The following is a 27769-nucleotide window of genomic DNA, read 5'->3' as shown; positions in this document are numbered from 1 at the left end:
TATAAAATTCTAGGAATCTGAACTGTATTCTTACTATAGTGTAGCTATATGAAAGCAGCTGCAAGGGAACCGTCAGAGTGAACAAAACTTCTCAAAAAAAAAAAAGTTTAAATGTAAACTTACTTTGTGCTTCAGAGTTCTGTGCCTAAATATATTTACCAGCTGCTTTAATCATAAATATTGTCTCATCTATTCAGCACATCTAAAATAAAACCAAAGTCTTATGAATAAGCAATTTATACCCCCAAAAGGAGAAATAATTTAAGTAAATGGGGTTATTTAGAAGTGACCATTTTACACTATTAAAAATGCTTGCAGTATTAGTTTCCTGTGGCTGCTGTAACCAAGTACCATAAATTTGGTGCCTTAAAACGAGAAATTTATTCTCCCATTTCTGCAGGCCAGAAATTTGAACTCTCTATCACTGGGCTGAAATCAAGACAGTGCTATACTGCCTCCAGAGCCTCTAGAGAATCTGATCCTTTCCTCTTTCAGCTTTGGATGCCTGCATTCCCTGCCTTGGGGCTACATCATTCTAATCTCTGCCCCTGGGATCACAATGTCACCTCCTCTTCTGTCTGTAATTTTCTTGCTTCTAACACGGGCATTTGTGATGGCATTAAGGCCTATTTTGACAATCCAGGACAACCTCCTCAAGGCAAAATGCTTAACTTAATCACATTTGTAAAGACACCCTTTCCAACAAAGCAATATTTACAATTCCAGGGATTAGGACATAGATATCTTTTGGGGGTCATTTTTCAGCCTATCACACTTGCCAAACATCAGGGTAACTGTTAACATAACAAATATACATAACCAACTCCCCCTGCCTCCATTTAAGTCTTTATATTATAAAGTATATATCAGAAAATGCAATCACTTTTAAATTACTTCGATTATCCCATTTTTCTTCATTTGATTAAGTTTTACTTCCCTAATCACTATGCATTAAAAGGCAACTAAGAAGCTTTTTTGGGGAGGAAAGGGGGAATGGATAAAGAATTTATCTTTTTCTTGCATAACCATGGTTATTGGTCCCTCTGAACAGAGTGAAGTAAATAAGTCACATTTAATGAACTCTCCCAATATTTAGTATTTTTCCTTTCCTCACCCATTATATTTCACAACTTATGAATAAGCAAACAATTTATTCCTTAATTAAAGTGTTGCTTGCATATAGGACACAGGTGTTAAATTTTAGAAATTTACTCAAGACTACGCAAAGGAGGGAACAATAATAAATTCTGAGTAAGCAATCCAACTGCCATCATAGCATTGCCTGCAGTATCACCTCATAAAAACCACTTTCAGCAATTTAATCTAAAACCACAGCTGTAAGACAGACATTAATAATTTAAGTAAGCTTCTAAAGGCACAATGAAAATATTTTATTGAAAAAAGTTGTCAATGTACTAAAATCTGAAAAATTCATCTAAATTACTTTGAAACCAAAATGCTTCTTTATTTAAAAAGATACAATCAATTCCTAATTAGAGTATATCTTTTCCACATTGCAGAATATAGAGTGATGTGGGCTATGGGTGGGAGACTCTTTGTCTCTTTGAAGATAACCTAAGCCTAAGCCGTCTGTCCTGACTTGTGGGTGTGGGACGGTAAGAGGCTGCAGTCCTGCCCTTGGTGACCATGGCAACGACTCCAGTCCGGAGAAACAGTTAAGCAATGCAAACTCTATAAACTTTAAATATTCAAGGAAAATGCAAACCAAATGTGCTAAAAGCTTATCTAGAATGTATGAAGTCCATGCTAAAGGCTTACCTAGGATGTGGAAGATATATGCTAATTCAAACCTATAGAGCACTGAAACAAAGAATGATTTAGCCCTTATCCTGTATAAAAGGAACTTGAAAATCTTGTTCAGGGCTCGGGTTTGCAACAGAAAGCTCCTGAGTCCGGTCGGCAGTCAATAAACCATTTTTCCTTCTCAGAATCATTCCTGAGTCCTGGCCTTTCTATATGCAAATAACTGAACCTCTCTCAAATTCTACAACAAGAGCAGGAACAGTTCAAAGGTGATTTGGAAAATTTCCACTATCCAGCCTTAAGTTTTTGAGTGCTGGTAACAAGTTAATGCTTTTAAGTCTCAATATAATTGGGTTATCGTTACAGGAAAATAAATATTTTTAAGATTGTTTCCAAAGCTTCACTTATAATGCAGATCTAAATAATTTAATGTGATCTGTGCGCACCTACCATACATCTCCCATCACCTATCACTATTGTATCTCCCCCAAAAGTACCACCTTCCACCCACCCCCACTCATACTTTTTTAATGGCCCAATTCAGTCTTTCCCCAGTAAAGGCTGGAAGGAGGGAAGCATCTACCAAAAGGCCTATACTGGTTATTCTATCACCACCAGTCTTGTTTTCTTTCTATCCCTTTGTCCATCTACAGTAAAAGCTAACAGTGATGAAAAACAGTTGAGTTCAAAAGTTTAGGAAACATTTATTAAGGTCCATGTGTTAGAAAATGAGACCCTCCAAGAGTTTATTGGCTAGTGTAGCAGACAGGCCCTGAACATGTTCTCAATACAATTTGGAAAATACTACAAGAGCACAAAGTAGTAGTTAAATGGAAGCTCACAAATCAGAAAAGGTTTCTTAGAGAAAAGGGGCTTTAGTTAAGTGGAAGTTAACCTAGAAAGGAAAAAAACAAAAGCAGTTTAGAAGGACTTACAAAGTAAGTTTGGGAAACCCCAAGTAGTTCACTATTAAATGAGTGAAAGGAGCTAGGAAGTAGTAGCACATGGCTCAATTAAGGCTTGTGAATTAAGCTGTGGGCAAAAAATTAGTGAGGGCCTAAATACGCCATGCAGAGATGGTAGGAAAGGTTCACAGTGGAATGACAAGGTCATATTTGCATTTTAGAAAAACCGATCAACTCTGGCAACAGTATGGAAACTGAATTTGAGAGAGACAACTATACCACTTTAAGAGCTTGCGCAATAACCCAAACAAGAGATGAAAAATGCCTAAACTAGGGCTGTTAATAAAGATGAACTAGAAAGAGCAGACCTGAGAAATACTTAGGCTGTAAAATACAAAGGATGTAGGAAATGAGAAACAGAAGAATAAAAGCATATCTCCCAAGTTTGAGGTTGTGCTCATGATGATGCTAAAAAATGAGACAGTAAATAGAAAATGGTGCATGTCTCCTAGGAAAGGTTAAGAAGCTGAATTCAGGTTTGAACTTTAAGGACCTGGATAAACATGCCTGAAGCATGAAAGATTCTAGTGAGAAATTTCAGTTTATAGTAGTTAAGACCATAAAAGAATTTGTAGTATGAGAAGAAAAAGTGAGGAAAGGATCAAAAGAAATGCTGGGCCCATTAACTATATATACAGGTTCAGGATAAATATTATTCAAAATGATCCCACCATGTACCATTATGAATTATGAGCATCTGGGTCAAAAACAAGTCATCAGTAATACTACTGGGCAAGAAGAAACCTACTGAGCTTCAACCCTGCTATATAAAAACACTCTTCCAAGACATTCCAAAAATCAAAGTATAAAATCTTGTCAGAGTTGGAATTAAGTTTCTATTTCATAGGATTTTGTGAAGAATATATGATAGCTATTATTGTTTTCATAATAAAAATGAGACACACTACCCTATCTTATGCGACCTACATTCCTAACAATAAAATAGAAACTACAGATTGCTCCTTAGGTTAACAAAGATTAATCATAACCTACTACATAAAAGCTAATTTACTTTGGGCTACAATATGGTGTCAATTTAACTAAAATATTCCATTTGTAAAAAAAAAAAAAAATATTCCATTTGTAAATGGAATTAATAAATTAAGTATGCAATTGTGACAGGCTGAATAATGGGTCCCCAAAGGTATGGACATTCTAATCCTCAGAACGTGTTAATATGTTATCTTACTTTTGACAACAGACACTTAAATTAAGGATCTTAAAATGGGGAGATTATCCTGAATTATCTGGGAGGGGGCGATGTAATCAAAAGGGTCAGTATAGGAGTAAGAAAAGGACATGTGATGGAAGAAGCAGGGAATCAAAGAGAAAGATATAAAGATGCTACACTATGGGTTTAAAGATGAAGAGAGGTCACCGGCAAAGAATTGCCAATAGCCTCTAGAAACGAGAAAAGTCAAGGAAATTGATTCTCTCCAGAGCCTCCAGAAGGAATACAGGCTTGCTAGAACCTTGATTTTAATTCCACAAAACCCATTTCAAACTTCTGACTTCCAGAAGTGTAAGATTTTAAAAATTGGTTTGTTTTCAGCCACTAATATATAGCAATCTATTACAGCAGCAATAGGGAACTAATAGACCAAGTGAACACAAATGTCAAGAGAAAGTCTACAGGGAAGTGGAAGAAAATAAAATATGAACTTTGGGTGACTTGTCCAGTGGAGTCTTACTTCTCTCCTGCCAAAAGAAAATTAAATGCACCTACAGGAACAACACTCTTCCTCTAGAGAACTAACTCTCGAATTTGGCTGCATAAGGCAATCACCTGGAAAGCTTTTAAACAATCCTGATATCAGGTCCCATTTCAGACCAACTGAATCAACATCTCCATTGGTAGACCCCCAGTATGGTATGAAAGCCAGGTAGATGGTTTTAATGTGCAGCCAGGATTAAGACCACTGCCCAAGCTAAAGACTAACATTTTAATAACCTAAGGAAATTCCTGGCATTTCTACAGGTACTAGAAGTCCCTGAACTTTCCCCCCTGTGCAGATGTGGCTAACCATTCATACTGACTTTAACTATGGCAATAAAAAGTTATCCTACATAAACGGTTTCCCAGGGCAGAGTGACGTCAGCAAAATGGTGGAGCAAAATGGTGGAGTAGGCAGCTCCAACTCCACAGAAATAGAAAAAAAAAAAAAGTAGAAACTATATCTGAACCAACTTTGCCATAACTCTGAAAAACAAGTCAAAGGTTTACAGCAACCATACAAACACTGAATCAAGAAAAAGGCCAAAGAACTGAAAGCAGGGACTCAGACAGATATTTGAACACCAATGTTCATAGAAGCATTATTTGCAACTGCCAAAAGTGGAAGCAATCCAAATACTCACCAGCAGGTGAATGGATACACAAAATGTAGTATAGACACACATGAGAATATTCAGCCTTTAAAAAGGAATGAGGTGTTGAGACATGTTCCAAAACCAATTAACCCTGAAGATGTCACATTTGAGTGAAATAAGCCAGACCCAAAGGGACAGGTATTGTATAAATCGACTTCTATGAAATATCTAGAATAGGCAAACACACAAGAGAAATAAAGTAGAGAACTGGGTAACAGGAATAGGGGGATGGGGAGAGGGAAATGAGGACAATACATATTGGCCACAGTTTCTGTTTAGGGTGATGGGAAAGTTCTGGTAATGGATGTGGTAAGGTTAGCACAGCATTGTCAATGTGACTGATTTCAATGAATTACCATTAAGAGTTGGTGAGGTGGGAGAAATAAAGTTGTTTATGTTTCTGCATTTTAAAAACAGAGAGAGAATTAAAGAGACCATGACAATCAGAGCAATATATAATAATCCTGGACTGGATCTAATAACAGAAAAGTCCCAAAACAATGGTACTGGGATTGGGGGAGGGGGGCGGGTATAGACTGTCAGTTTTATATCAATGTTAAAGTTCCTGACCTTGTTTAACTATAGCCATGGTGGTTACACTGTTCTTAGGAAATGTACAAGGAAGTACCGTGTGTTCAAGGAGTACGATGTACAGAATCTATTCTTTTTTTTTTAAGATTTATTTCTCTCCCCTTCCCCCGTCCCAGTTGTCTGTTCTCTGTGTCTATTTGCTGCATCTTCTTCTTTGTTCACTGCTGTTGTTGTCAGCGGCATGGGAATCTGTTTCTTTCTGTTGCGTCATCTTGTTGGGTCAGCTCTCTGTGTTTGCGGCGCCACTCCTGGGCAGGCTGCACTTTCTTTCCCGCTGGGTGGCTCTCCTTGCGGGGCGCACTCCTTGCGCATGGGGCTCCCCTACGCGGGGGATATCCCTGCGTGGCAGGGCACTCCTTGTATGCATCAGCACTGCGCGTGGGCCAGCTGCACATGGGTCAAGGAGGCCCCTGGGTTTGAACCACAGACCTCCCATGTGGTAGACAGATGCCCTCACCACTGGGCCAAGTCTGCCTCCCAGAACCTACTCTCAATGTTCAGAAAACAGACAAATAGGTAGATGGACTGACAGAATAATCACCAAATGTTTTGGTAAAATGTAAAAACTGGTGGATCTGGGTATAGGAAAGGGTATGTTGGAGTTCTGTGTATGGGTTTTGTACTATTTTTCCAACAGCCCAGTAAGTTTGATATTATTTCAAAATAAAAAGTTCAAGGGGGAAAAAAGAGTAAAATAACCAGAATAAATGTAACTAAGGAGGTACAAGACTCTCCCACACTGGAAAACACAAAATGTTGCCAAAAGAAATTAAAGGAACCTAAATAAATGGAACAAACATCCCATATTCAAGGACTAGAAGGCTTAAGATCACAATGCTATCCAAAGCAATACACGGATTTAATGCAATCCCTATCAAAATCCCAACAGCATTTTTTTTTTTAGAAATGGAAAAAATGATCTTCAAATTCAGATGGAATGGCAAGGGGCCCCAAAGAGCCAAAAACATGATGAAAAAGAACAAAGTTGGAGGACTCACACTCCCCAATTTCAAATTTTACTACCAACTACAGTCATTAGAAGTGTGGTGCTGGCATTAGGATAGACATAAAGACCAATGGAAAAAACTGAGAGCCTAGAAATAAACTTCACTCTATGTTCAACTGATTTTCAACACGGCTGAGTAAGACCATTCAAAGGGGAAACAACTGAATTAATATTGCTGGGATATTGAAATAATGAAAATGAACAACTATGTGATTATACCAAACATTGTTGATTGTACACTTTGGTTGATTTGTATGCTTTATTAGTATGTATCAGTAATATTGATTTGTTTAAAAAATATATTGCTGGAAACACTGGACATCTATAGGCAAAAGAATGAAATTGGTCCCTTTCCTACACAAAAATTAATTCAAACTGGATCAAATTTAAGAGCTAAACCTTAAAACTCTTAGAAGAAAACAAGGGAAAATATCCAGGACCTGGATTTGGCAACAGTTTTATAACTATGATACCAAAAGCTCAGGCAACAAAAGAAAAGATAAATTGGACTTCATCAAAATTAGATACTTTTGCACATCAAAGGGCACTCAATGTTTGCTTCCACTAGGTGGAGACAGATTCGATGACAGGAAATTTGATAACTAAAATAGGAGTAGCCACTAATTTTCTACAAATAATACTCCAAAGAGAAATAAAGGTTGCTTCTAAATTATTGAGTGAACTAGGGATAACCACTTTAGCTTAGAATCCAGTTTCCTCATTTGCAAATTGAAGAGTTCATATTAAGTAGCCTCAAGATCCCTCTACCTCAATATTCTTTGGATCAAATAACTCAAAAATTTTGTGGATCAAAACTTACTTAAATGTCCTGCATAATCCAGTGCCTAAAGACAGTCCCATTCACTTGAGCTAAGAAAGCATTCTACATTTAGCAGCTTCCATCAACGTGAATATTTCGACCACAACAATATGTTTCCTCCAATCCTTCATATTTAAAGCAGATCAGAAAGTAGCATAATATATATCAAAGTTCATATCTAGCTTCCCAAGTCATAGTCAGGGTTTTCTGCATACTTTTTTTTTTTTTTTGTCTTAAAGAGAATCGCTGATCCATACTTTTCCACATCCATCCAGCTTGTTTTAATATACATATATATATTTTTTTTTAAAGATTTTTTTTTTTAAATTTATTTAATTCCCCTCCCCTCCCCTGGTTGTCTGTTTTTTTCTGTGTCTTTTTGCTGCGTCTTGTTTCTTTGTCCGCTTCTGTTGTCGTCAGCGGCACGGGAAGTGTGGGCGGCGCCATTCCTCGGCAGGCTGCTCCCTCCTTCGCGCTGGGCGGCTCTCCTTATGGGGCGCACTCCTTGCGCGTGGGGCTCCCCTACGCGGGGGACACCCATGTGGCAGGGCACTCCTTGTGCTCATCAGCACTGCGTATGGGCCAGCTCCACATGGGTCAAGGAGGCCCGGGGCTTGAACCGTGGACCTCCCATGTGGTAGACGGATGCCCTAACCACTGGGCCAAAGTCCATTTCCCAATATACATATATTTTTAACCATCAGCTAGCTAAAGATTCTCCTCTGAATTGGTATCCTTGGTGCTAGAGGCTATATATCAAGGGTTTTAAATTTTACTTTTTGTTCTTTTGTGTTTTGATTTGTTTTTTGCCCATTTTGATCAAAACCTTCAATTTTTGTTGATTTACTGAATTCTTAATTGTCTCTCCCCCTGACAAGACATTCCTTACACTGATATTTTATGTACTGGTTCTGCCAGCCTACATTTTTTTAACTTTTCTAGGAATGGGTGAACCTCTTTGATTTTTAAGTGATTTCCATTCTGCAGCTTCAGCCAATTATGTGAATCAAGTGTCCTACTGCCAAACTAATGATCGACTGCAGCTCTCAGTCCTGGACACGCACCAAAACTTACCCCAGAGGGAAGCGGACTTGGCCCAGTGGTTAGGGCGTCCGTCTACCACAAGGGAGGTCCGCGGTTCAAACCCCGGGCCTCCTTGACCCGTGTGGAGCTGGCCCATGTGCAGTGCTGATGTGCGCAAGGAGTGCCGTGCCACGCAGGGGTGTCCCCCGCGTAGGGGAGCCCCACGCGCAAGGAGTGCGCCCGTAAGGAGAGCCGCCCAGCGCGAAAGAAAGTGCAGCCTGCCCAGGAATGGCACCGCCCACACTTCCCGTGCCGCTGACGACAAGAGAAGCGGACAAAGAAACAAGACGCAGCAAATAGACACAGAGAAAAGACAACCCCCCGGGGAGGGGGGGAATTAAATAAATAAATCTTTAAAAAAAAAAAAAAAAAAAAAAAACTTACCCCAGAAATTCATCACATTCCTACAGAGAAACAACTTTTAATTCTTCTGGTGCCCTAAGACCAAGAGGAACAAATAACAATGATAATTTCCTAGGCAGAGCATAAAAATTATGAGTCCCTAAAAAGAGCAAGGGAGGCTACCAACTTCATCCACACCTACCTATATCATAGGAGGGGCTCACTGATGTAATAGCAGTAACTGTGGGCTATAAACTATTGCTCTACAATATTACCACACATGCTGACCCCCAATTAATATCTGCAGATTTAATGGCACAGACAGACCAATATTTATCTTTGGGAGGGGAGTATGAAACACAATTACGGCATAAAGCAAAGCTTAAATATCTACATAAGCTCATAATTGGTGACAAAGCTAACAAAACAAGTTAAACTTTTAGTCCAAGGCCCCAAATAACAGAAGTCAAGAACTTCTGAAAAGTTGGTATAACCAAAGTTATTACCCTTTGCAGGGAAGAGAAATGCCCATCAAGCAGCATTCCTGTGAGTAGCAGAAAGGCTTATGAACACCCATGAGCTCTACCAAGTAACAATGTAGGCAATCACAGTAATAGCAACTTCCCTGAAAATATGCCAACAGGTTCTGCATATCTGGGGATGTTATAAACTGTTGAAAAAGTAAATCTGTGGTGAGACAGGAACACATAAAAGCAAAGAAAAGATTAAAGGTAATAGGGTGAAAAACAGAAGGCTGATGCCTATATACTCTAGTAATAACAACCAGAATATCCTGTTAGAAATGAACGAGGCAATTCATTTCTAAATATACAAAAACATTCATACCTTTTTAGACCCAGTAATTCCAGATCTAGGAAATAATGCTATTAATAACAACAGCTACTATGGGCACTGTTTACCACTTTATACAAATCTGGTTAAATCCTAACAACAACAAAGGAACGAAGAATGCGTATTTTCTTTTGCAGAAAAAAACTATGGGGGAATAACAGCAGTCACAAACTGGGAATCAGGAGACCTCAATTCTCATTCTGGGTTCCTTAAAACAACTCCAAAAAGGTAAAATTGATTTAATCTCTTATTTTTTGGTCTTCTTGGTCTCCCTGATTTTGGATCTCCAATAAAAAAAAATAATGGCAGAAGTAGCTCCATGTTCAAAGACTAGAAGAAAGCAAGGTACTTGGAAAAGGGAACATGAAAAAGAAACCAGAAACTTTAAAGATGGGAAAAGCCTTACATTCTGATAAATCTAAAGATTAGCATAACTTTTATATTGACAAAAGCATCAAAACTATGGCACAACTCAGATAAACTAGAAATCAACATGACTCTGTGGGAAGCAGCTGTGGCTCCAGCAATTGAGCTCCCATTTACCATATGGAGGACTGGGACCTCCTGGTAAAAAAAGAAAAAAAAGAAAAAAGGCATCATCCCAGACCTGCATGGAGAGGCAATGAGACAACCAAATAGGAGGAAAAAAAGCAAAACAAAACATGGTTTTAAGCAAGTCAATATATTATAGATCTAAACCTCTTTAAAAATCTAGTGGGGAAGGGATATAGCTCAGTGGCTGAGTACCTGCTTCCCATGTACGAGGTTCTGGGTTCACTATCCAGCACCTTCTTTAAAAAAAAACAAACAAACAATTGCTCTGGAAATAATACAGAGAGTCCCAAAAATGAAAAAAATATATGCCAATTAGGGCAAAGCTACATACTAGCAATTAGACTTTCATAATCTTAATGTGACTTCTTCAAATAATCAATGTTAAAAAGACTAAACCATAAAATGAGTGGTACAATTATGATGAAGAAAAAAACTTCAATGGCTAAAGTGTAGTAAATCCCATTCCCTCCTGAGAAAGACTTGATTACATATTACTGAACAATAAAAGGAAGGGAAAAGTAATTCAATACACCAGGTAATATTTCAGACACTTTTTACAGTTTTCCCACTTGCTTTACTTTTTAACAAAATCCTCTAAGTCCATAGTTCTTAACTTTTCTGACATTGGTCCCCCCCTTGAGAATCTGATAAAAGCAAGGAAATCTCACCTCAAGGGGCAAATAAAAAACGCAAAAGCACACGTACACAAATTTCCAAATATTCATGGACCCTTAAAGATTCCTAGACTCCAGGAAGGTCAAGAACTCTTGTTCCACACTGTTTACCTAAAAGAGGATTTCCAAGTTTAAAGGAGAAACAGAGGTTATCATCTCTAATTCCTTCTTAGTTTTCTTCCATTGTACAGCACAAGAAGCTACTGCCATCAAAGATAATTACAGATTCATTCCTGGAAAGGTACGTACATCAAAACAACAGGTCATGCTAGTTAGGCACTTTTCAGTGCCCACTGCCACAATGTTATTGTTATACCTACCTACAATCAACATAACTACAGAGCTAAAAAAGAATTGCAGGATCAACCACTTCCAAGGAAATGGTTAACTACACTATGGCACACCTACCTACCTGAAATATTATGCAATCATTAAAAATGTTACCAAACTACTTATGACACGGGAAATGTTTATATCAAGGATTAAAAATAAAAACACAAATTTGGGTCTACATATAAAATACAATTTTAAACAAAACAAAATTTAAAATTTCCAAAAGGAAATACATCAAAGTTAAGGAGCAAGTTAAACTTGAGCTTTGAAAGTATGGACAATTTTTTCTTTCTACTTCTTTTAATTTTCCAAAAGTAAAAAATTAGACAAGTTTTAACAAAAACAAATAACTCAAAATTATAATAATATTAATAATTGTTTCCTGTTCTTAGCACTTAAACTACTTCTGAAAATACTAAGTGACATATTAACTTGGGGATTAAAACTAAAAGCAAAAAAAAAAAACACAAAACTAAAAGTAATCCATTTTAAAAATGAACAACAGCTTATTTACTCTGTAGACTTTTCTCCTTGTCACACCACACTCTTAATTCTTCTAAACCAATTATTATAACAAATTACCCACAAAACTTTAGAGTAAATTGACATTCATAACCCTGTTATTTATGTTATATCTAATTGTAATTTAGGTTTTATTTAGCTTTTCAAAAGAGATGACTTATGGAAAAATATTCAAGGAGACTGTATCAGTTACCAATGACCCAAGCTGGTAAAAGAGGCTTATATTTTAATACAATCACAATACTCAACTACTTAAATATGAGAGGTTTTATCAACATGTAATTCTGTTACTTTACAGTCACATGAGGAAAGATTCCTAGTAGGCAGTACCTTACTACAAAGAAGCATCTTTCCATTAATTCAATGAGACCTGTTTTCTTCACAAACATGTTAATTAAAACTTCTAAGATCAAAAACATTTTAAAACTAAAGAACAGATATAATCTCCAATCTTGCTAAGTGTATTTTTAAAAGAAGTTTCTGTAACTCATACTATAAAACAATTGTGATACATATAAAACAAAACCACAATAGGTAATACTAGTAAAAATATCATACCATCTGTTTCCCCTACTCCTTCAGTCCTTTGACATCTGAGCAATTTGGAAAGTGGTTATGTTCCTACATGTATAAGCAAAGTTTGGGGCACTGTCTCATGATATAAACAAGAAATAACCCTGATGAGATGAGGCATGTCAACCTTAAGAGGCAATTCATCTAAGTGGGGAAAGGTGATGATGCTACACTATAAAATAGACTTGGGAAAAGGAGGGTTGTTGGATATTCCACAACTCTTCCCACACTACCTTTCTGCCCGAACAACTTTCTTTTAAATATAGAAACTCAAAAACTTCAGAGGAGATACAAAACTACCCCCAGAATCCATGTCATGGATCAATCTCTCCTTTTCTTCACATGTCCCTCTCCCCTTATACTTACTTACAACATGCTTTGCTGTTTGCAAAAGCATTTCATTTACATTACTTCTTCTACTCTTACAAATAACTTGTAAGATCAGCTAGAGAAATATTTTCACTTAAGAAAAAAAAAAAAAGACAGAAAGGCCAAGAACCTTGCCAGTAGTGAAACAAAATCTAGAAGTGAAGTCTCCTGCCTTAAATTCTGAAGTTCCTTCTACTACATACAATACTACCTCTTCTGTAATACAGTAAAGCCTTCTATAAAACATCTGGCTGGATTCCAAGATAACCGTCCCAGAATGAATTAAGACTCTACAGAGCAAATAGTGTAAATAGTGAGGGTTTAATGCAATTACTGACAAGGAGGTATACTTTTTTTTTTTTTAAAGATTTCTTTTTTTTGTCTTTATTCATTTTTAAAATATTACATTAAAAAAAATGAGGTCCCCATATACCACCGCACCCCTCTCACCCCACTACTCCCTCCATAGCAACATTCTCCTCCATCATCATGAGACATTCATTGCATTTGTCCTTTTTTTTTTAAAAAAAGAGAAGAATCAGCTGGTTTTAAATTAAATCAACGTGGTCTGTGTATGGCATATATCACACTCTTCTGCAAAGAAGTCAAATTGAATTTTGGAAGATTTGCACATTTCACAATAGCTAACGAGGTGGTGGTAATCAATATAGAGAGGAGGATAAAAGGAGAAAAGAATGGACAGTTAAAAAGAACAATTTTTAAGAAATTTTGAGTCGTCATTTTTAGGGAATAAAATAAGGGACTCCTATCTTTTCTTTCCCCCAGAAACAGCTGTGAGATTTTAGAACATTAAGTTATAAAGTAATAAAATAGGTAGGAGAGGATTTTATTTAGCTATCAAAAGGAATACCCACCAGAACTAAATATCATTCATACCTTAGATTTAAACATAATTTTCAATTTCAAAACACTGAAATCATGCACTGATTTTTAAATTTTAAAAATAACAGCATATTACTAAAATGCTGAATGCAAAACTATAGCAAATTTCTTTACACACCTCCAAGAAACCTGACATTTGGGTCCTGGAACACAGCAGATTAAAGTGCCAGTCCCATTTTAGATTGACTCATATGTTGTACCGTTTAAACTGTATGAATTCCCTTTCAATCTGCACATCTGTAAAGTCAAATAACACTTTATTCAAACTATATGCTAACGACCTTGGAAAAAGGAAATAATGTCTGCAAAGGTAAAGATTAATAATCCCCATTATTCACAGCAAAGAAATAGTTCTTGAATATCTTCTATATGTACATTACAAGCTAGGCTAAAAGAGAAAGTAAAAAGCTATGCTCTTTACAATCTAATTGAATAAAGCAGAGAAATGCTTAACAAACAATTTAGTACCTTGTGATTAAGTGTCTTAGGCAGTGAAAAAACAGAGAAGTCTAAGAGAAATACCTTTCACAAGAGTTGGACTGAACACAGGAGTCAGAGGGGATGAAGATGGATTTAATCAGGATACAAGGTGAAGAGAGTGAAGTTTAGTTTAACCAGGCAGAGAGGAGGTAAGTTGGCTGTTCCGTCCTTTAGGTTCCAAGAGCATATCACTCATCTGTTATTGCACTTAGCGTACTGTACTGTAGCTTATTTGTCACCTTCACTCAGAATGTCGATTCCTTTAGGGCAGAGACATTATTCAATTAATTTTTTAGCACCCAGTACCTAGCATAAGATCTGGTACACAGAATAGAGTCAACAAATACCTTTTCAACAGGCAAAGTAAGGATGGGTTTCCATATTTAAATTATTATATTTAACCAGTTCTATTTATGCAGGTCATTTACTTATTGTCTCCCAACTCCAAAACCATCATTCTAGACTGTGCTCCGAGGAGCTGGGGCTAAGACTCAGGCAATTTTCTTCCATAAAATTCTCCATTTTACTCTCTCACCTACTGTAATTAACCTCAAATGTGGATTCCACAAGAGTAAGTGAGGGAAATGAGTAACTCAAATCCTTAGAAAAAGTGAGGGGCCAATATTTGCTGTACCATCTCTGGAAAATGGAGCGTTCTTTAATTACCCACTACATGTCTAAAAGGTGAATTGCAAGTGCACAATCAAGATTTTTAAAGTTACCTGTTGACTGAGACAAGTAGAAATTTCAGAGGGAAGAAAGGAATAGCCAGGGGTCATATTGCCACCAACTAAATTCTTTATAAATCAAAGATCGAATACTCATTTTAAGTACCAAAATTTAACAACAATCTAAAATACTGGAATATTCAAAAACTGAACCCTAGTATAAGTGACAAATGTGTGTCCTACCAAATGCACTAAATATTCCAACTGATCATCTTGGAACTACCAAAAGTAGAATATGTATTATAACTGTCATTAATGGCTTCTCCACCAGCAGGCTCCTGGTTAAGTTTTGTCAATGAGAATAGTAAAAGGAGATCAGGAAGAAGGGTGAGTGGACTTTCTTCTAATTCCTGTCAACACACCCTCAGCAGCTGGCCCTCTCCCTCTAGCAGCAATTGGTTCCAACCTCTAGTTTCTTTTGGTACTGCCAGAACCAGCCATACCACATGCTCTCAGATGTCCTAGCAGCTCTGAAAAGTGCTAAGCTTGAAGCTCCAAGCCCCAGGTATATGGGGCCTCTACTCTGAATTTTGGTGACGGCAATATTCTTTTTGCTCTCACACAAGTATAACCAACTCCCTATATCAAATCAGCTCTGGTGAAATTCCTAACGAAGTTTCTTTTTTCCTGACTCAATGGACACTGTGTTAATAAACACAGTGATTCTAACTGTTCTTTCTCTATCTTACTGCTTCACTGAAGGCAAGACAAAGTTTGGAGTTATTCCTATAAATAGTCTATTTTAAAGGATAGCTTAAAACCCTTTAAACGTGCTTCTGTTAAGTTACAACTTAAAATCATTTAACTTTTGTGGGTTAAACCATCCAGCTTTGGGGAAAAAAAGAGAAAATGAGAAATAAATTTAAATAGAACAGGATATACCAAGTAAATATCCTCAATTCCTTTTACTACAGCCTTAAAACTGAGATGGCAGAGTTGATCTGCTGTTCTCCAGCGGTCTCATTTCCCACATGCCTCTCATACAAGCATTACAGCATGCTGAATGTGATTCTTATATTTAAAGACACCTTTTTTTTGCTATTGTTCAACATGGCCCCTAAATGCAAGCCAACGACTTTTAGTGTTCAACAAAACAAACGGCAATCTGTTCCAACACTAAAGCTGAGCTCAATTTATTGGTATGTTTTTCTCCATTTCTAAGGAATTTTCAAGTATCCTATCCTCTCTATAAAATAAAGCTTCACTTTATAGCACAGAAACAAAAAGAACCCCCCCCCTCCTTTTGCAGGAGAGCCCATAAGAAACACATCTGTTGAAAACAAATAACCCAAAGTGCTTAGATGTTCACTTAGATCCCCTCACTAAATAATTTAATCTGAGGTTAATTTCAAAATAACTTTTCATTATTGTACTTAATGTCTAACAAAGTGGTTTTGTTTTGTTTGTTTTAACTGTGATAAAATGGCTAATCCATTCCTGGAATGAAATGGAAGACAACAAATTCATGCAGTAGGAATCTTTCTCAGAATTTTTAGTAATTGGATATAGCAGCAAGAGATATCACTGGTTCCAACTGTACTAATCCACTTCAAATGCCTAACACCGATAAGCCAAAAGAGAATTAAAGAGTTTTATACCTGAAAGTCCATGGCCAGTTCTACTGGAGCTCCTCCTTACAGCATAAAAGCACAGGAGAGTGGACCACCTAAGACCAGTGTCTACACAAGTGCCAAGCATCACATTATCACAGTCAGTACACCTACATATCATCACCCAGACTGTACTCCTCACAACAAGAGACCCAGAGGCACCAGAAGACACAGTAAAAACATTAGATAAAAGAGGAAGAAGGCTTTGGGGAGGAATAGGTAGGATATCTGGATCTTTAGGGAATGGACTAAATGTTACCATACCTTTGTATCTCAAGCTAAATTGGGACCCACCCAGTTAAATGCAAGTAAACACTCAATTTTACCATGATACCTAAGATTTCAGGAAAAATAATAATAAAAGGACAGGAAATTAAATAACTTATGTCTGATGACAATGTCTGCTATCCACAGTATGTATAATAAACACTAATTAAAAATCAATTGTAGTCCATCAAAAGATGAATGGATAAACAAAATGTGGTATATACAAACAACAGCACTCAATGGAATATTATTTGGTCAGAAAAAGGAATGAAATTCTAATACAAGCTACATCGTGGATGAACCCTGAAGACATCATGTTGAGCATAAAATATGCCAGACACAAAAGAACAAATATTGTATCACTTCACTGATATGAATTAGAATACGCAAATTACAGTCAAAAACTAGAAAACGGGTTTTACCAAGGGCCCGGTTGGGCAGGGAGTTAATACTTAATTGGTAGGAGTTTCGGTTTGGGGTGATGGATAAGTCTGGTAATGGATGGCGGTAAAGGTGGCACGAATGGTGACAGTAAGTAAACCACTGAATTGTATATTTTACAATGGATAAAAGGATAAAATAGGAAATTTTAGACTATATATGTCACCAGAATAATAATCAAAACACACTGAATTGTACACCACAAAGAGTGGATCCTAATGTAAAACTAAAGACCATAATTAATAATGTAATAATTATAATAATGTTTCACCAATTACAACAAAGGTACAACACTAATGCAAAATGTTAATAACAGAGAAACCATGTGTATGTGGGGGGGGTATATGGGAACTCTATTTTCTGCATGAAAATAATTTCATGAAATCAGAGTGGGAAAGCAATATTTTAAAACTAATAGTTCATGTTTTAATAAAAATAAGATATTTTAAAAATCAATTGTATATATGTAGGTGTGCACTGTTTGTAATCTCATCAGTATTTTTTCCTTTTTTAAAAAGGGCAACCTAGGATGCATTGTTTGGTTTCCATAATTTAATGAGTCATCACAAAATTATAAGATGCTTTAAAGTCATACTAGAAACGCTGCCACAATTTTAATAAATGTTAACTCACTTCTTTTGCTGGAAAGAATTATGCTTCTTTGTTAATGTATAGAAATGAAACTGTCACTGAAACATCTGGCAATATATTATTTGTTAAACACAAATCTCCTTACTCCTAAAGCTGCATAATACAAACACAAATCATTAAGGAGACAGACCTGACTCCACACACTAAAGGTCAGCAATGGACAAATGAAATTCCGAAGATGTTTGCTGACCTGGCCTATATTTCCATAGGCACAAAGACAGGAGCTAGCTTTCTAAGTGCTCCGAACAGGCAGAGAAAAACTCAAATTCCCAGTATTCTGAGCATCTACCTTGTCTACAATATTCTATTAGTGATCCTAATCTAGGATTTTTCTCTATGTAGCACACTTACGAGAACTATCAGCTATTTTTCAAATATTCAAACGGACTAGTCTGACTCGGGCAATTTCCTTCCATAAATTCTCCATTTCACTCTCACACCTACTGTAATTAACCTCAAACGTGGATCCCACAAGAGTAAGTGAGGAAATGAGTAACTCAAATCCTTAGAAAAAGTGAGGGACCAATATTTGCTGTACTATCTCTGGAAAATGGAGCGTTCTTTACCCACTACACATCTAAAAGGTGAGTTGCAAGTGCACAATCATGATTTTTAAAGTTACCTGTTGATTGAGACAAGTAGAAATTTCAGAGGGAAGAAAGGAATAGCCAAGTCATACTGCCCCCAACTAAATTCTTTATAAATTAAAAGATCAAATATTCATTTTAAGAAGCAAAATTTAACAGCAATCTTAAATATTGGAATATTCAACAGCTATTACCCTAATGTAAAGTGACGAAAGTAAACTGCCTATCAAATGCACTAAAATTTCCCGCTGATCATCTTGGAACTACCAAGAGTAGATTATGTAATGCAAATCGTTCATACATTAATTTTAAACATAATTCTCGGTTTTAAAACACTGAAACCATGCATCAATTTTTCACATTTAAAAAACAACAGCATATTACTAAAATACTAAATGCAAAACCACAACAAATTCTTTACACACCACAAAGGAACCTGGCATTTTCCAACGATTTTACAATGTAAAGAAAAGTACTCATGCCCTAAAACTTCTGACGGCCATACACTGGGTACTCAAAGAGACTCAAGGACATGAGCCTATAATTGGTCTAAATGGGCAAATAATCGAAATGAACCTCAAAGTTCCACAAATTTTAACAGTAGCATCTTTGGGAGCAAGAAGGTATCTTCTGAAAGAGGAAAAAGATCTTGACAACCAGGATGAAAGGTCCCCGGCGACACCGGGTACCGTTAAGACTTCAGCGCAAACGACTGGGTTCAAAACACGAGACTTCCACCAGAAACAAACCACCCCCTCCACCCCGATTCCTCCGGGGGATCCTGCAACCTGAGAAAGCAGCAACAGATACTCGGGAGCTGGCAGGCAATACTCCAAGAATGTTTCAACCAGGAGGGGTCTCCCCGCAGCCTACAAGGAACCCCGACGCCGAGTAGCGAACCTCGAACTCGTTCCCCACTGGGGAAGGTGCTACGTCCCCGCCAGCGAGGGCGAAGCCAGGGAAACAAGCCCGTATTCCACGCCGTTCGCCTCGCGAGCCGGGCGCAGAGGCGTGGGGGCCGCACCGCAGCCCCCGCCTCCGCGCTTAGGAGCGGGCAGCGAGCAGCGAGCAGCGAGCCGCCAAGGAAAGGCTCCTTGCGCTTCGCCGACTGGCTCTTCCGCAAGTCGGGCTCAGGTGCCCCCTACCCCAGCCCCGGAAGACCCTCGAACAAGAAACAGAACAATGAGAATCCGCCTCCCCCGCCCCCAGAGCGGCCGGGGGCGGCGACGCCATCTCCCCTCACACCCCCGCGGACACACACACCTCCCGCCGCAAGGCCGGCCGCAGACCAGCCGAGCAGACGCGTGTCCCCGCCCGCCGCTCCGGTGCCCTTCGCTTTTCTACGGGTCCCACTCACCGGCTCCTGCCCCAGTCCCGAGCTCTGCTGGCCGCGGCCGGAGCGAGACTCGGTACAAGCCGCCGCGGCCGCCGGCGCCGCCGCACAATATGGCGAGCCTCGGCTTCCGCAATGGAGCTCGGGAAATACAACAGGGGCCGCTCAATATTCATGAGAGACCGAAGGGAAGCCGGCGCGGCCAGCGCTGCGAGGAAGGCGGGAAGGAGCTGGCGAGGGGCGGAGGCGCGGGACGGGACGTGCACTGCGCGGGGAGGCCCTTGGCGCGAGGGGAGGGGGCGTCGCCGCCTGCTGGCCTGGGGAGCCCGAGCCAAGCCAAGCCCCGCCCCGGGCCGCCAGCCCCGCCCCCCGCGCCCGCCGTTGGGCGGACGCGGCCCCCGGGCAACGCCCGTAGCTCGACGGCGCCACTAGGTTCTCGCCATTCTCATGCCTTGAGCGGTGTCTACCCGTGCCTCGGTCCACCCACTACGCCTCCCTGGCTGCCAGATCGGGTTTGGGGTCAGGATTCTGCTCTCCTGTGCCTTCCTCCTTCTACACCAATCCCACCCTGTAGAAATCCTAATTTCTTAAACCTCAAGAACTTCACCTGAACTTCGGCACTTGCGACACCTATTCAGCAGACACACTTTCCATGCTTGCAGAGTGCACCTGCAAGATCTAATTATTCCAGGGGAAATGACTTTCCATCTAGAAGCATGTTGTTGGACGTTTTGTAAGTCTTCTGATGGTTCTCATGAGTTCTTACTATTTACATTGTTGCTGTTTTATTCCCATCTCCTTGACCCCTCCCAGTATTATCTTCCGAACTTGTAGATATCAGTGATAATAGTGATAAATAGATTACATAAAGCTCAACCAGATGTTCTACAAGCATTTATTCGGTGCTTAATGTATATAAGTTAAGTATGATCTAAAGAAGTAAAAAAAAAAGAAGCGAGAAACCCTGACCTTAAGATACACTACTGTTGGTGAGATGTCATGTTCTCTTCAAAAAGAGCCAGTATTAGCAAAGGGTAAATGTGAAAGCACTTATGGCGTAGAGGGATGGACACTGCACTAGAATTCCCGCAACCTAAAGTTTTTAATCTCCACTGTGACTTAGTAAATTACATAACCCCTGTCTTCATTTTCAAAATGAGCGAATTGTGCTAAATGAGTCTTAAGTCCTTTCCTACTTCTAGGCTCTAAAAATATGATATAAATTTGCATAGGATTTGGGGAGCTGAGAGAATCAGTTCAAGCTGGTGTGTTCAGGAAAGATTTCTTGGGCAACGAGGGTTCAAGTTGGACTTTGATGGATAGTTTTGGGAAAATGGAAAGAAAAAGGACAGGCGTTAAAATATTAAAGGCAACACATTATGTATACTACCTAACAGTCCATCAACATAAACAAGAACAAAGCATTATTCTTTTTCAGTGATTTGAAAACTTTCACCTATCTATAGCCATAAATAAGAAAGACAATTCTCTGACTTTACAAATTCTTCAAGGTTAACTCCCAATGTGAAAAAACAAATCAAAACAATCCTGAATGCTTCTGCTTCTCCCTTCTCCTAAGTGTGCATTCCAGAGACAGTGCAGTTGCAGAAGCTTCTCCCTTCTGCTTTCATGAATGCATGTGTATTTCAATCAAAGACAGGATGTTCCTAATTTAGAATCTTTTTGCTCTAGTTAAAATGCTTGTGAAAATCATGTGTGATTAGATTAAGCAAATCAATTGATGTTGAAAAAGTTATCATTTGTAGAAGGCATAGGAACATTGTGGATCAGAGTTAAATACAGTGTTTTTAAAAAGGTTCACAGGAGAATTAGCAGAAAAGTGGAAAATTTATGGGATATCTGGATTAAATGTGATTAAAAAGCTAGACCTCAGGTTAACATCCTTAATATGAAAGACATTACTGACAAATTAATGGAACTCATTTTATCTATTTTATCTCTTACTCAAAACCTTAGCACTGAGCTTAGTATGGGCCTTCCCTGATTGCATTAATCAGGAAAGGTGACATTTTGGTGTAATAACAGCCATCTCCAAAGTTTCCATGCCTTAATGTAAACATTTATTACTCACTCACGCTTCATGTGGATCGGTCTCACTCTGTTCCAGTCATTTCCAAGCACCAGATTGACAGAAGCTCTACTGTCCTGTAGATGTATCACCTGGAACATAGCAACTCAATTTCTGTGGCAGGGGCAGAAAGGAACTGAGGAATCTCCATAAACTTTTCACAGCCTTGGGTCAGAAGAGGAAACAAAGCACAGTTCACATTTCCTTGGTAGAAACTAGCTACATACCTCTGCCCATCTGCAAAGAGACTGAGTTGTTCAGGAGGAGAACTGGGGATATTGATGAACTATACTAATGCTAGACACCCTAACCCTTCCAGTCAGCTCTTAGGGGCTATGAAAAAAACCCAAGAAGTTTTATTCCTTAAAACTGGCTCTTGAGAGAGATTTCAAGAAAGTTATGCTTTCAAACATAGATTCTGAGGATGTGAAGAACTAGGAACACTCATTCATGCTGGTGGGAATGTAAAATGATACAGCCACTGTGGAAGACAGTTTGGCAGTTCCTCAGACAGTTAAGTATAGAATTACCATATGACCTAGTAATCCCACTTCTAGGTATATATCCAAAAGAATTGAAAGCAGGGACTCAAACATATTTGCACAAAACAATGTTCATAGCAGCATTATTCACAACTGCCAAAAGATGGAAGCAACCCAAGTATCCATCAACCAATTAATGGATAAATAAAACATGGTATATATCTACAACGATTATTCAGTTGTAAAAAGGAATGAAGTTCTGATATGTGTGACATGGATGAACCTTGGAGACATCATGTTGAGTGAAATAAGCCAGACACAAAAGAACAAATATTGTGTGATCTCACTGAACTGAAATAATTATAATAAACAAACTCATAGAGTTAGAATTTAGAATATAGGTTACCAGAGCTGGGGTAGGGTTCAGAATGAGGAATTACTGCTTAAATTATACAGAGCTTCTATTTGGGTTGGTGGTAAAGTTTTGGTAATGGATGGTGGTGATAGCGTAACATTGCAAATGTAATTAACAGCATTGAATTATATATATAAACATGATTAAAAGGGGAAATTTAGGTTGTATATATGTTAATTGAATAAAATTTTAATAAAGATAGAATTATATATTTACATAATCAAAAGCTTTTCACTTTAATCACTGAACAAAAAAATGACAAAGATAAAAGTGGCAAGGAATCCAAAAAACAAACCAAATAACAAAACCTCCCTATACTTGTTAAGAGTTGACTCTTATATAAATAGAGTGGACTTTTCTTTCTTCCTTTTGTTTTAGTTGTATATTAAATCAATGTCAGGTCTGTAGTCAGTGTACCAAGAGTAATTTAACAAGTCTAGGCTACATTCCTTTTGCTAATCTTTTGACCTGACTTAAGGGCTATCATCCTGAAAAAAACATTTTCTATTAATGTATCTACTAATCTACTAATTTCCTGCATGTTAAATGTACTAATTAGGGATGATAATCATATTTTAAGTAGGAGAACATTAAATAAACACTACGTAACACAGATATTATATTATAAGTAGATATCTATAGTTAAGCCTCTAGATAAAATAATACTTTTTCCTCAAGACTTCAGAAGCAGCACCATGTTAATCCCATGGTGAACTGGGTAGGCATGTCTAAGTGATCACAAAATAACCTCTGTTGTGGCTTTCACCTTTAATAATGCTACAAAATTAGAGAAATTAGTTCAGCTTCAGTTAGCTTTTATTGAGCATCTACAGTGTGCCAGACACTTTGCTAAGTGCTTACAATAAATATATTAATATGAAAAGGATGAAAGTTCCTTGACAGCAGAAATTTTGTTCACAAGCATATCCCTAGAGCCTAGCACAATGTTTGGCACACAGTAGATAATAAATATCATCTTTGATTCCTACTGTGTATATAAAATAGTTTAGCACATATGAGCTTGGTTTTTCTCACTTTTATCATCTAAAAGCAGATTATTCTATCAAGATTGCATTTAGTTTTTCCAGAGGCTTTCTCTATCTGAGCAATGTACCTTAAATGGAAATTCACAGCTGCTTATTCTATATCCACCACATGAATTTCTTTTCAGTGAAGCTCCATTCATCTAATTGTTACCTGATCATTTGAGATGAAAATTGCAGGCCACCAATAACCTGTTAATAATATGCTATCTATGTAGCCCCGTTTACAGAAAACTTTTATATCCATTATTTAATTGAATCCTCAGAACAATCCTCTACAGTATTACTCCTACATTACAGATAAGAAAACTGTGACTTCAGTGTTTAAAAAACTTCCCAATATCAAACTATTAAGTGTCAAGCTGAGGATCAAATCTAAGTCATTTGATCACAAGTCCAGAACACTTTCCATTATGCCATACCTGCCTTCCCTCACCATGCTGCTTATACAACTTCAGTATTTTCTTTTTTTAGTGGGTAAGTAATATATGAGACAAATCTCTCCAGAGCTTGCATCTCAACATGATTATTTATTCCAGTCCTCAGTGTGGATTTTCCAGAAGGTTGAGATGATGCTAAACGTAATATTCTATGAACCTGATCCACTGATAGAAAACCAGCAGGCTTTGTTTCTGTTATCTTGGGAACTTTCTTTAAGAGAACAAAACAAATGTAAAAGTAAAAGTAGACTAGAAGACTGGAATAGTGTATATATATCACTGCCAAAATATATCCTCTACCAAAATCTTTGTCATCTTTTAGATATGTTTTCTTTCAAAGAAAAGAGTCAAATTAAGTAGAGACATTGCAGTAAAGCTAAAGAGACCCATAATTCAAGGTGGCCTGAGGAAGCAAGCAACTCAAGATTTATGACCTCTACAGCTGAAAAAATATAGCTCTAGCCACAAGCTTTAGTGATGTTTTATTGGTTTTTAAGCATAGTGCATTTTCGTTTGTGATGCTTCCCTTGGTGTTTTAGTTCATTTTTTCTTTTATATTCCCAAGAAAACCCAAATAATTGGTGCAACTCTTATCCACTAACTATTCAACTTAAAGGAGTGAAACAAAAATGGGCTAGTTAGAAAGACTTTGCAGGGAGAATTAAGCAATATTGCTATTTCCCTCCCATGGAGACTTGAAATGGTTTTTTATATGTCCCAGATGTGGCTACATTCTGCCTAACATCTGTTGGTGCATTTTATTAAAAATAATGAACTAGTATGTGTTTAAAAATTCAACAGAATGAAAAAAATTTTTCACTCTAATGCAGCACTGAAAGTTGTTTCTTTGTAGTTTATAACGGAGTACAGAAACAGGAGATATTATTGTCATGTCCACCTTCAAATACAAAATTATATGATTTAATAATTACAGGCTTTTAGCAATGTAATATGAAGAAAGTTGATTCTATTCAAACAAACCTTGCAGGGTTTTTTTCCTTTTAAAATGTTTACGGCAAGAGATGAGATTTGTATCTTGGCATGGAATCTAGGAACATCCAGATTCATCCTGGAAACTAATAAGTAATAGACAATTCGAACCAAAAACTCAAAACTAAAATATAAATTCCTCTGTTAAAAAAAAAAAAAAAGCTGGATGATCCCAATGGGAAAGAACAGATGAAGAGTGCAAAATATTTAAATCAAATTAAGGTTTGCTCCAACACTTTTGTGGACACTTTAATTTTTCTCATTTAAAAGAAGATGGTGCTAGAACGGTTTTCTGTGGGGTGAAAGGATAGAAGGTGTATTAGTCAGGGTTCTCTAGGGAAACAGAACCAACAAGAGATATCTCTCAATAGTATGTGATTTTCTAAGAGTCTCTTACACAGCCGTAGAGAGGCACAAGTCCAGGTTCCACAAGCAGGCTGCAACCAGGGGATGCAATGAAAGTCCAAAAGAAGGTTCTTGACAAGTTCTGGAAGATGTTGGCTGTCCAAAGATGAGCTGGGAAATTCTCTCCCAATGCTGGAATCACTTCCCCTTTTAAGGCATTCAACTGATTGGGTTAAGCGGTACTCTTGCTGATGGCAATCTCCTTGATTGATGTAATTATAATCAGCTGTCTATGATTTACCACTGCAGTAAAGTCAACAGTGACTAATGTCCATAAATGCCCTTGTACTACAGTTAGCCCAGTGCTTGCCTGACCAAGCAACTGGGCACAATTACCTGGCCAAGTTGACACAATAGTCTAACCATCAACAGCATCTCTTAACTCACACAGTTCTTAGAAATATTTTCCATAAAGAATTAAAAAGAACTTCCAAATCACACCCATATAAGAAAATTTCATTATTTTAGACTATCACAAAGTAGTATCCATGGCCTGAGTCATTAGCATGTTACACTCCACAAAAGCAAACCATTTAAGTACACATTTAATAGTATACTACAGTAGGCTATCATTGAGGTGAATTTGAAAAACCATTCAGGTCAACCTAAAATACTAAGATTTTTTCTGTTACATCTAGGAGGAGATATTTTCTAAGGATTTCCAGTTTGTCAAAAAGTTTTATCATTTTTAAAAAATAAACACATTTCATAGATAGTGCCAATAGGATCAGAATTGACTATAATTCCTTTAGAATTATGAAAAACTGCCACATAGAAGTAAGGGTGAATAAAGAATGGAGGCAAGTGAACCTTCTTGTGTAGTTCCTCTTAGGGACTCACGGTGGCCTAATGCAACTTGTAGTGTTCCCCTTGGCACTCACAATTCCTCTGTCTGATCTTTGTCCTTGGTTCTAGAACAATATCAATATTCATAGTCCATAGATTTCCAATTCCCTGACTTCTTAGCCTACACATGTCCTCAGCTGCCAGTCTTCTCTTAGACTTCACCAGCTTTAAGAACATGATCTTCTGGGCTCTACCCAGCTTTAAACTGTCACAATGTGCAAAGAAATATGTACGTGGATATTAATTTTTCATTGCCTGTAATTGTAAGAATTCTGAAAATAACCCAAGTATTATGTCAAATAAATTTTGGTATATCCATCACTATTAAAAAGAATGAGATATAGCTACAAATGTTGACATGGAAAGAGAACAAAGACATACTATTAAATAAAAAATTTAAAAAAAAGTTTCCCAGCAATATGTATGGTATGATCTCATTTTTATATATTTTTTTATAACCAAAAAATCCAAAAGACTATACCAAACTATTAAGAGGGATTATATTTGAGGAGAGAAGGACTTTCAAGAACTTTCACTTTCTAAATTACTTATTAATTAAAGTATTGTTTGAATGTTTTCCAATGTAATAAAATATTGTTTTATCATAAAAGCAATAAAGATAAAATTTCATAAAAAAGTAAACTTACCCAATAAAAGTAAATGAAGAATTTAGCACATATCTACCTATTGTTAACTGAAGGGTTGAGATAGAGAAAACTGCGTTCTAGATCAGACATCATCAGTCAAAACAAATAGAAAAAACAGAACCTGGCAGTTCTTTAGTTTGTTTCTAGAGACCTAGTTGTGTAACGGTATTGGAGATTAGAGATTCAAATGGCTTTTTGCTAGCCCTAAATCTCCATTCCCCTAAAACATTCCTAACTCCACTTAGTAAGAATTTAGGCTAAACAGGTACCCTCAAATAGCAGCCCTTTAAAAGAGTGCACCGTTCTAAGATATATATAATTATTTTGGGACCTATTCTCACTCTTCAACTTATATCCCACTTACTTTAGGGGAAATATCAGGTGTTGTGTGCAAATTTGACTCCTTAGCACTCCTTCAAGGAATTCCTACTGTTTGAGCACATGATTGCTGGAAGAAACTACATTTGTAGGTTGAAAATCAAATTTTTGAATTCTTCATTTTATACTCCTCTATTCCAAGAATTTTTATTTCTCAGACACATGAGATCACCATATGGTATAAAGCTCAGGAAATATATTAGGCTCAATTCAGA

General features: G+C 37.5%; 1 protein-coding gene across 4 annotated transcripts in view; it reads right to left on the bottom strand.

Annotated features, from left to right (window-relative positions):
- The window catches only part of RNF2 (ring finger protein 2), a 107317-nt gene that overhangs the window by 33736 nt on the left and 45812 nt on the right, over positions 1-27769 (bottom strand). Inside the window, exons 1-2 of one of the 4 annotated variants that reach the window (XM_004468429.5) lie at positions 19844-20189; positions 14245-14462 (exon numbers count right to left, since the gene is read on the bottom strand). The exons of 1 other annotated variant lie outside the window; for it this stretch is intronic. The gene's annotated coding sequence lies outside the window, so the exon portion shown is untranslated. Of the gene's footprint in view, positions 1-14244; positions 14463-19749; positions 20190-27769 lie in introns of those variants that run through there. 2 more of the 4 variants (XM_058274857.1, XM_004468430.4) reach the window with 2 other exon arrangements.

The sequence above is a fragment of the Dasypus novemcinctus genome, chromosome 13 (assembly GCF_030445035.2).
Source record: "Dasypus novemcinctus isolate mDasNov1 chromosome 13, mDasNov1.1.hap2, whole genome shotgun sequence".
Classification (NCBI taxonomy): domain Eukaryota; kingdom Metazoa; phylum Chordata; class Mammalia; order Cingulata; family Dasypodidae; genus Dasypus; species Dasypus novemcinctus.
Note: the sequence above shows the minus strand (reverse complement) of the source record. Positions and strands in the feature narration are given on the sequence as shown.